This window comes from Acartia tonsa, chromosome 15 (assembly GCF_053477335.1).
Source record: "Acartia tonsa isolate MP-2025a chromosome 15, ASM5347733v1, whole genome shotgun sequence".
Classification (NCBI taxonomy): domain Eukaryota; kingdom Metazoa; phylum Arthropoda; class Copepoda; order Calanoida; family Acartiidae; genus Acartia; species Acartia tonsa.
The window spans coordinates 11711402-11723627 of record NC_137274.1 but is presented as its reverse complement, the minus strand read 5'-3'; positions in this window follow the sequence as shown (position 1 = coordinate 11723627).

Below are 12226 nucleotides of genomic sequence, written 5' to 3'. Positions count from 1 at the left end.
GTTGAAAAACCGAAATTCTTGTCCATTTTCTGTGGGGGTAACGGGCACAGACTGATTCTGAATCTGTGAAATCTCAGCAGGCAGATATTGATCTTCATATCCAAGTTCTTGAGCCAACTCTGCTACCTGTGGTTTCACTTTTTCGTACACTTTTTTAGATGGGCCTGGAGTACTCTGTACTTCTTCATGTACGGCGGGTAAGCTGGGCTTCTTTGACCTACCAGTACCAGCATTCATCTTGTTAGGCTTTGATGGCTTAGCTGCATGTACGGTGGGTAAGCTGGGCTTCTTTGACCTACCAGTACCAGCATTCATCTTCTTAGTCATAGGTGGCTTAGCTGCCTCTGCTGGCACATTTAACTGGGGAATAACAGGGAGCACATATTCATCTTCTGATTCTGACCGCCTAAATAAATAAAAAAATAACATTATTGGCTTTTAAAAAATTTAAACTTAAAGACTAAAGTTTATAAATTTTAAAAAATAGGGGCGTAGCCGCTAGTGTTATATATCTTATATATTTTTTATTTATATAACATGATATATGTTTGTATGTTATTTTTTTGTTTTCTTTTAAAATCTACAATAAGAGGCCTCTAGGGGCGTAGTCGCTAGTGTTATATCTCTTACCTATATCTTTTATTTATATAACATGAGTGTATAGGTTTAAAAAATATTATTTAAAAAATTAACACTTAGTTTTCTTAGTTTACTTTTAAAATCTACAATAAGAAATTCCCCCTCCTCTTATCTATTCTATACCTCTATCTCTTACCTATATCTTTTATTCGTTGGATACTGTTCTACTTGTTCTTCATGAAGATACTGTTCTTCAATTGATCTCTTTACAACTTGGTCTTGATGAACAGTTTCCTCCTCAGGCTCCTGCTCAATTTCTTCAACACCAGAAATATTTTGAGATTCCAAAGTCAAACTGAAATGAAATATTGTATGTAATAATAAAATGCGTCTATTTTATTTATTGGCTTTTAAAAAATTTAAAGTTTATAAATTTCAAAAAATAGTGTTATATATCTTACCTATATTTTTTATTTAAATCTAAAATCTACAATAAGAAATTCCCCCTCCTCTTATCCTCTTATTCTATACCTCTATCTCTTACCTATATCTTTTATTCGTTGGATACTGTTCTACTTCTTCTTCATGATGATACTGTTCTGCAATTGATCTCCTTACAACTTGATGAACAGTTTCCTCCCCGGGTTCCTGCTCAATTTCTTCTTGAGATTCCAAACTGAAATAAAATATTGTATGTAATAATAAAATGCGTCTATTTTTAAAATTAGAATCTATCATGAAGGAAAATACGTTTTAATTCGTTTATATTCGTAGAAAGAAATAACTATTATATAATAATACAGTGTGTGTTTTTTGAGAACTTTTTGAAACCAATTTTATTTTACCCAAACAAAGTCAACTACAGGAAATCCAATTTTTGTCTTTCAATATGATTATGGGTAGAAGATTTAAGCATAAGAAAAATGCGTCTATTTTTGAAATTAGAATCTATCATGAAGGAAAATACGTTTCAAAACGAAAAAAAAATTTAAAATTAGAATCTATCATGAAGGAAAATACGTTTTAATTCGTTTATATTCGTTTTTATATTCGTAGAAAGATGAAAGAAATAATAAAGCCATTAATCGTAAAATTCTGGTAAAATTGCTTTCAAAAAAGTTCTCATAAAAAAACACACTGTATAAATAATATTTAATAATAGATTTGCTTATTAGCTTAGTAGATAGAAATAAATGAAATTGATTTATTGTACCTAAGTAATTTCCAGTCAACTCCAGAGGAATTTAATGTTCCAAAATTGGATCTTCTTGTAGTCATCACTCGATAATTCTTTTAAACAAACTAAATGAAAATTTGTAACCACTTACACAAAGTTAAATTAATCATACCTGTGTGCAAAATGTTACGCTCCGTAAGATTAATGAAATCCCCCCATTTTTTAACACTTCAGCATCAAATTTCCAACCCCCCCCCCCCAAGAACACTAACCACTTGGTTACCAAATTTCCAGGACCTCCTCTTATTTGAATATATTTAATCTTTTTTCTCCACCCATCATAACGCAATTTTTTTACCGCCCTTATGCCCATTAAATAATCACCGCCCCAAGAACCGCCCACAAATTATTTAAGCATCATGTTAAAAATTTATCCTAAGTAAAATTAATCTTACCTCCTCCCCAAGAACCGCCCACAAATTATGTAACCCTTTTATTCAAGCATCCTAAGTAAAATTAATCTTATTCTTACCCACTCCCCAAGTTAAAAATTAATCGTGACCCCCCCCCCCCTCATATATATAAACATAATGAAAATGAAATTATAAGAAGCCTTGTTACTCTATAATTAAGGTATGTCCATACGTCCCTCCGTCCGAGTCTTTTTACGGAAATACACTATATTGTTATATATAGAAAAAGATTGTTATAAATGTTTTATCACGTATTTTACAATTTTGTCCATTTTCACCGCTCATTATGAATATGGGCGGAGTGGTAATGCGCGCCGTTGAAACGTATGGTTTTTAACATATTCTCCATGTAACCCCCTAAAATTGGGGTTGGTGTTGTATGTAATAAATATTAGGAGGTAATAGGATATCTGTTTAGCTCCCCCCCCCCAAAAAAAAAGGGGGAAAAACATAAATATTAGGAGGGGATAGGACAGTGGACAATAATAATAATCTATATTCTATCTTTATATATTTAGAGGTGTAATTTGTAAAAATCTCAAAATTTTTAACATTTTCTCCATGTAACCCCCTAAAATTGGGGTTGGTGTTGTATGTAATAAATATTAGGAGGTAATAGGATATCTGTTTAGCTCCCCCCCCCCCAAAAAAAAAGGGGGAAAAACATAAATATTAGGAGGGGATAGGACAGTTGACAATAATAATAATCAAAATGACATTTTTCTCCATGTTCTAATCGACTGACAGAAAAAAAACAACAAATCCAATTTGTTCCTACAAAAAAGTATGAAATGAAATTTTTGTGAGATGAATTTTTAGGGTACTTATTGGGTCTTATTGTATTATTTGAAAAATATACAAAGGCAAAGTGATAATATACGCCAAATAATAAAGAAAATTTCCAAGTGAAAACAATATGGAAATATTATGATAATACATAGTATTTGTTTCCTCATCCGCTATTAAATATTAACTAACATAAAAAAACTTATCAAATTATACTGTAAAAAAGTATTGGGTGCTAGGTTTAAGTCCTTATGATTTGCAGGTTCAACAAACCGAAAAAAAAAACACACCGCTTGACCCTACTTAATATAATCAATCTTTCTCTATGCTGAACTGATAAGAAATAAACAATTTTAAGTTTAGGCAAATTTAGGATTATGTAATTGTAAATTCAATTGTTTAAGTTTTAACGTTTTTCTATTAGCTTAATGCTTCAAAAGACAACCATACATTGTTCCAAATGGTCTATTTATTATTCATAATTTTAGAGCTTCGCTACTTATGGATGTTTTATTAGGTAGACATGTAAGAATTCTCCTAATTTCCCCTTGAGGAGGGGGGGAGGATTTGATGCTTAATCTGCAGAATTTATTAATTTATTTAAGAGAAACAACGTAATTTCATGTCCCACGGTCCACGGATAAAAAACAAATGCAAAAAAATTATATTTGATTTGCAATAAAAACTACTCTTTTTCTATGTAAAACAATTAACAAATATACTAAGTTTTTACTTTTTAATTCGTTCGTTCTTTAAGACAGATAGCTATTTCTTTCATAGTTAAACGGCTCCTCGGGGCTAAAAAAACTGGTTTTAATAATCAAACGATTGTACATTTCTGTTCTGTCTATATATCATAGTTATCATTGAAAACCAAAGAATAAAATAATAGGATGTCTGTTAATCTCCACGGATAAAAAACAAATGAAAAAAATTATATTTGATTTGCAATAAAAACTACTCTTTTTCTATGTAAAACAAATATACAAAGTTTTTACTTTTTAATTCGTTTGTTCTTTAAGACAGATAGCTATTTCTTTCATAGTTAAACGGCTCCTCGGGGCTAAAAAACAGGTTTTAATAATCTAACGATTGTACATTTCTGTTCTGTCTACTCTATATATCATAGTTATCATTGAAAACCAAAAAATAAAATAATAGGATGTCTGTTAATCTCTCTCTACCAAAGGATCTCAAATTGAAATCTGAATCTATTTATATTCATTTCTTTTTTTCATGGCTTGGGGGAGGGGGGAGGCGAGGGGTTATTAATTTATTTAAGAGAAACAACGAAATTTCATGTCCCACGGTCCACGGATAAAAAAATATATTTGATTTGCAATAAAAACTACTCTTTCTATGTAAAACAAATATACAAAGTTTTTACTTTTTAATTCGTTCGTTCTTTAAGACAGATAGCTATTTCTTTCATAGTTAAACGGCTCCTCGGGGCTAAAAAATCTGGTTTTAATAATTAAGTTAAAATTAAAACTATAGAAACTATTTTTTGAAGCGAAGCTATTTCTGATTTATTTACATAAAAACTGATTTATTTAAATAAAGCGGAAAGCTGTCTATAATACGATGCGATAAATCTCTATTTTTGAAGCGAAGCTATTTCATAATTAAGTTTTTTTTAAAATCTTTTCTCTTTTTTACCAGAATCATTTTTAAACTTTTAAAGTGTCTGATAAAATTAAATCTAAAAGCTATCCACCAATATAAAAAGTGTATATAATAAGCAGCCGGTTAGTTTAGGCCGTAAATCCAATAATGCGATATAATTATCCGAAGTTCCTAATCCAAACACAAGTATTAACTAACTGATTTTTTTTTGACATGCAACTCTATAATTAAATTAATCGTTACCAGAATCGTTTTGAAAGTGTTAGTGTCTAATAAAATTAAATCTAAAGACTATCCACCAAAAATGAATATAAAAAGTGTATTATTTTGAGTTTCTATCACATTTATTTTTTACAATATCACACAAAAGTTATTTTTATAATATTTACAATTCAATTTCAATATAGTTATTTAAGTTTCTATTTACAATACATACAAAACAAATAGTTAAATAATAATTACGAACGAGTTTAGTTAATATTAGATGAATATATGAGGCGATGGTGATCAGGTAATAATAGATGGCGATGGATTATTAATATATATACAGGTAACAGATGGCGATGGTGAACAGGTAACTGATGGCGATGATGAACTGGTATTAAATTAATGATGAAAATGCTGGTGGATATTAACAACAATTATCTGCTGTTGATTACCAGGTCCAGGCCGATGAGGCATGGGGACTTGTTGGCCATTAATAACATAGTTATAATAAATGTTATTATTAATTCGTATGTTATTATTGGCCTGTATCCCCACTCCAGGGGGGCCATCGGCGCCCCTAGGGCCCCTGGGACCTTGAGGACCTTGAGGTCCTTGAGGACCTTGAGGACCTTGAGGACCAGGACCAGGAGCAGGACCAGGAGCAGGACCAGGAGCAGGAGCAGGACCAGGGCCACCAGGGGCAGGCTGGTCAACTGGCGGCGGTGGTACACCAGCAGGTCCAACTCCAGGAGCATTAAAAACCTGATCACCAATGATGATCAGGTTTTGCCCTATATTTCCAGCCTGCCGTGGTGCACCACGTACATGGGCGCGATGTACACGGGCGCGCTGGACAGGGGCACGCTGGGGCTGGACAGGGGCACGCTGGACACGGGCACGCTGGACACGGGCAGGCTGGACAGCCGGTTCAAGGGCCGCAACCCCCGCACGTACCATACTCCTGGTTACTGCAGGCATTATTAACAGCAGATAATAATAATTGATGATAAATATGATGGCGATGGTGAACAGGACGATGGCGATGGTGAACAGGACGATGGCGATGGAATATGATGATAAGAATAAGATGATACTGATAGGGATGACTGTGGAAAACTGTATAAGATGACTGGTGTTGTTGACTTGTTGAACTTGGTCTTGAATGCTTCGTATATTTTAGTGAACTAAGTTGTATTTGAACGGAACTCAGATATTTATACTAAATCTCCGCCCCCTTTGGCCTTTTCTTCCGGTCATCATACGACGGATTTGTACATACATCCTATATCCGTAAAATTGTGTTTAATACTATTTTAATATAATCTTGAAAAAATAATATTTGATTGAAATAGAAATCATTTAAATTTATGAGAAAGAAAAATCTGTAAGAAATCGTTTTTACTTTCCGGTCATACACTGGGATTAATAAGTCTTGTCTTTACTATATTTGATAACTCTTACTCTTAGTAGAAATTATAATTGTACATACATCCTATATCCGTAAAATTGTGTTTAATACTATTTTAATATAATCTTGAAAAAATAATATTTGAAATAGAAATCATTTAAATTTATGAGAAAGAAAAATCTGTAAGAAATCGTTTTTACTTTCCGGTCATACACATATTATAAATGCAGGTGTTAAATTAAAACCTTATAAAAAGAGGGGAGAATTTCATTAGATTGGTTTAGCCTGGTAGTAATGGTTAGTTAGAAGGAGGGGTGGGGGAGGGAGATAAACAACAAGATTTAATTTCTCACGGAAATACATTTTGATTTTTGTCTGTCTATCTTTTATGTTGCTTCAGAAAATAGATATTTATCGCATCGTATTATAGACATATTATAGACATTTTCGTTTTTATTTATGTAAATAAATCAGAAATAGCTTCGCTTCAAAAGTTAGTTTCTATAGTTTTACTTTTAACATATTATAGACATTTTCGTTTTTATTTATGTAAATAAATCAGAAATAGCTTCTATAGTACTTTTACTTTTAACATATTATAGACATTTTCCGTGGATTTTAATTTTTAAAATATATCTTTAGTTTTTTTTCACAAAGCTGTAATTTGTCGATATAAGTCGATTTAATTTTTTTATTAAAAAAAATAGATATCATTCTAGAAATCTACATACAAAGAAATAAAAACTTGACTTAAGTACTCGTTTTTATGGTAAATAAAAATATCGTCTGTACTTTCCTAGGAGTTTTATGAAGGCTTTTTGACCAATTATACAAAGATATGATGATAGTAACCAAATTTAGATAATCACTTTAATAATTTTAGTTCTTTCTTTTTGTCTGTCTATCTTTTATTAAATACAAATCGTAAAATTCGGAATAACTATATACGGTTTTTTTGGACTTCAGTTGAAAGAAATCGTTTTTACTTTCCGGTCATACGCTTATAATACTATGTGATAATTTGATAAATATCTATTTTTTGAATTAAATTTATCGCCTGGACAGACATACTTACAAAGCTATGTTCATATATATTTAAGATTTTAGATTAGTTTGTTTCCCTTCAGTATTTTATTTTTTTTGGAGCGAAGCTATTTCATAATTAAGTTTTTTTTAATTTTTATAGACATTTTTCCGTGCATTTTAAATTTGTTTCAATTTTCCCATAATTACTAAAATAAAAGAATAATGTCAGTTGTCTATAATATGATAGGATAAATATCTATTCCAATTTGGCTTCTAAATTACATATACGGCACAATGCGATAAATATCTATTTCAAACCGTTGGGTCAGTAATTATATAGAAATAAAAACTTGACTTAAAAGTACTCGTTTTTATGGTAAATAAAATTAACATATCTTCGCTTAATCGCTGTACAATATTTTTTTTTGGGGGGGGGGGGGCGGGGAGGAAAAATTTATGTCACCTGATTAAGGAAGGGAAACTGGAAGGGTCAACTTAACTGAACTCACATGAGAAATATGAGATCTTCATACAGAACAATAATTTTCTATAATTAGGGTCAGTTTGTCCGTCGACTATTTGTCGACTATTCTGAAACTATTTAAGTGTTATTATCCGTTTGTTATACAGTTTCAGAAATCGTTTTAATCTTACAGAACAATAGCTTTTTTATAATTAGGGCTGGTCAATCCGTAAGAAAGCGGATAGCTTTTTTCATTTCTGGTAATGTAGGCATTTGCTTCCTGTATCCGTTTGTCATAAAGTTTCAGTACTAGTTTTTATGGATGTTTTAATCCTTGTTAATATTCCCCAATATACAAGGTATATTGATAAAAGGGTCAACTTAGTCACGTGAACAAGGACAATATACATTTTAACCCCCCCCCCCCCTTTCATATTCATATTTGACTTGCAACTTTGGATGGAAATATAAATACCCTTTAGGATTTAACTTTCACTTGACCTATACTCCCCCCCCCCCCTCGTTTAGCAAAAGTTGACCGATGACATATCATATCATATATTAGGGGAGGGATCTTTTACAACGAGACTTAAATAAATATAAGAAGAGTAAGTATTTAGAAAAAAATAACCTATATAATAGTAATACTAATAGGATACTAGTTCAGATATTTCTTAATCTTAAGCTACTGACCAAAAAAACAAAAATAACAACACGGCACAAATTTTAAATGTTGAATGTGCGTGTGTGCGTCTGTTTTGATCTAGCTGACCTTTACAGGGTAGCTTCTTATAGTTTAATTCGTATATTTATCTTTCTTTTTTGCTTTTAAAAATTTATGTATTTATTAATGTTAAGCTTCAGACAAAAGCCAACAAAAAAAAACTTTTGCTAGAAATATGCGAAGGTTCCGTGATCATATGAACAGGCTATTTTATTTGAGAAATCCACTATTTTTTAAAAAACTCAAATTGCCCAATAAAATCAAACGGTCTAGCTAAGTTTTTGAAAGGGATAATTAGTGATTTACAACGATATCCTGGCCGTATGAAAATGTATAGCTAATTCAATATTTATCAAATACCTATTTAACCCCTTTCTTTCACACGTTTAACCCCCAGTATGAAAATGAGTGAATTTAGCAATATTTGGCACCAATTTTAATATTTTGAAGCCGTAAATTAGTTTTTGAAACTAACGATATGACTGCCCAAAACTTTGCTTTCTTTTCATGATATAAAAAAATCAGTTTGTATTAAATTACCTAAAAATTGAAGATTTATCTCACATACATATAAATTGTGGCAAATAGTAGGTATCATAATTTTTTGGAATAGTATGCATAGCATGCAAAAATAGTGGAAATAGCATGTTTGTGGCCAGCCTGCATTTATGTATAATCTGGCAAATTTATTTAAAGGGCGAATATAGGTTTGATATGATATGAGCTTATATGAAAGGTGCCATTTCATACTTTTAGAATATCTATGCCAAATTTAAAAATTCAAAAAAATCCTTAAGTAGATTTTGCAATTTTCTGTTTCAATTGAACATATGATAAATGAGATTGACGACAAACGGTTTATTTTAGCCCTTTACAAGACTTTTTTTTTGACTATTTTGCTTAAGTTTGATTGACTATTACAATGGCACGCACCTTAAAAGATAATTTAAATGTTTATTATTTTAGATTATATACTCTTTAATTCAATTTTTTAAAAGCGTAGAAATAATTTGCGTAAAAGTTTTGACTAGGGTAAATAATACGTCTTAAAGTTTATTTTCTGTACAAAGATCATTGGTTAATTCTGGAAAATATAAAAACCCTGATGTACGCAATTTTAACACACACACACACGAACCTTAAAAAAACAGGGATTTGAAATCATTCTTCCTCCAAGAAAATTTTATCAATTATTTTTTTTTTACTTTTTACATTATTTGATGTTTTTTTAAACTTTTAAATATTTTACTTTATATAATTTGTATTAAGGTAGAAGATGGGTATATTTACCCCTGATTAATTAGTTTCCACGTTATTACGACTATCCTTTACGAAAGCTTTTTAATTCAACCTTGCTACGAAGCCTTGTGTGATGCTAGGGTAATTGGGTTCTTAGGGAACCACACTTATTACATAATATTATCTTGAGTTAGAAAGGTTTTAAGCTATAAACAGACTTATACAATTAGATATGTCAATATCCTTAAGTTATTTATAATCTATATAATGGCACCTTTGAAATAAGCTCATATTATATCAAACCTATATTCGCCCTTTAATCTTTTTATTTAAAACATCTATACATATATAAATAATCTTTGATGAGGGAAAATATTTCATTTACCCTGCCCTTTTTGTGTACACTAATAATTCTTGACCCTGACCACATACCACATACAAAAAAGTATTTATATTTCCAATTCCCCTTCAAATGATGATTAAATGGAACCTTACCAGAAGGCATTTTTGCCTCTAAAAGCAATAGATGGCATGAATATTTAGAAGGGCACTTCATTTACATGATTTGTTTCTTCTGAATTTAGAGTACCTCATGCTTTTTTTCCATACTGGAGCCTTTTATTTGCATTCAAAAGAGCTCTGATTGTCTTCTTTTGTAATTATAATATAAATAAAGAACTTTAGAAAATATTTAGACTATACATATTTTATTGTTTTACAATTCCACTATCAAAAAATTTTTATTGGATATCTATATTATTATTTATCAAATGATACACCCACCACCAGTTTCTTCCTGTTCTAAGGATCACTTTATTGAGGCACTTTGACACAACATTGATAACACAAATTTATACTGAATTTAACTGTGCAATACTAATACTACAACTCTCTAAAACCATTTGAGAGACCCTGGAGTTGTGTTTCCATAATACATTATTCTACACTAGTTCTGATTGTCTGTTATGTTAGTTGCACTAAATTAAGCTGAAAAATATCTTTTTAGTCATTTGGTCCAACATTTTTAAAACTTAATTGCAACTTTTTTAGTTATCAATAAGCAAAATTGATAACAATAGTATAAAAAGCAGAAATTTGTCTCTATTTTGTAAGTATGAATTTTATTAACTCCATCTGTGTTAAGAGAAATGCCAACAAATCTACAAGTTTGTTTAGCACACAATTGTGTCAATGAATTTTCGTGGTACAAATTTAAAAAAAGAAGTTTTTAGGCACTTTTATATAAAATATAGCAAAATTTTTGTCATAATTCTAAATAACTAAGTAATTCCAAATATATATCAAATTTTATCAAATTTTTAATGCTTGTTTGTGATCACTTTAACAAAAATATACTAAATTTATGACTTGATTTTGCTCTTTTTGAAAGGAAAAAAAAAAGAAAAACTTGTCATGAACATTTACTATTATTTTACTGTTTCTAGAGATTTTTACCTAGCATGAAAAGTTCAAAAATCTGTGTTTGGTTTTATTTTATAACATCAAATTGCCCATTTATGTTTTAATGACAATGTAATTCAGTAAAGGGTATAGTATGACATTGCCTCTTAAAGGACACCTGCAAGAAATAACACGCTTTAACTGCTGAAAGACTGCCACAAGAAGACCCAATACCCCAAATTTAAAGCCTTCAGCTTCAATAACAAAAAAGTTCTAGGCATTTCAAAATAGCATTTTATGTACAATGGAATTTTTGAAAGATTTCCAATGCTCATAAAAGAAAAAACAATTTTAAATTACGTCGCCTACACACAAAATTATAACCTTATCTTTGTCAGAAACTTAGATTGCCTGTAACTAATTACATTTTTACAATAAAAACACCACATTTCATAGTCAAAATCTATGAAAAAAAATCGATTTAAATTGCATTTTTAAACAAAAATCATAGCGGAAACAAAGGGGTAAACTAATATAAGCTTAGCTGTGGTTGGTTGTTAAGCTGATTCAGCCTTCTGATTGGCTACAGTACATTAGGTACAACGCAAGTAAAACTTAATTTTTTTTAATGATTTTGACTATAAAAATGGGTATTTTTATTGTAAAAATATAATTAGTTACTGGAAACCTAAATTTATGACAAAAATAAGCTCATAATTTTGTTTCTAGGCCACGTAGTTTAATTTCAAAGTTTTCAACATGAGCATTGCAATTCTTTCAAAATTTTCATTGTACATAAAATGTCATTTCAAAATGTCTAGAACTTTTTTGTTATAGAAGCCGAAGGCTTCAAATTTGGGGTATTTGGTCTACTTGTGGCAGTCTTTCAGCAGTTAAAGCGTGGTATTTCTTGCAGGCTTCCTTTAAGGCATTTTCGTCAAATTGTCATAGTAGCTTTTCTCCTATTTCTTAACAAAAAGCTACTGGGATGAAAGGAACTATACCTTGGCATTAGAATTTTTTCTTTTAATTTTGAAAATTTTGGTAACTCCCCCCTCCCCCCCACCAAAAAAAACTATGAAACCTGGCCATGGCGCTTTTTTGATTAGGTTTAGAT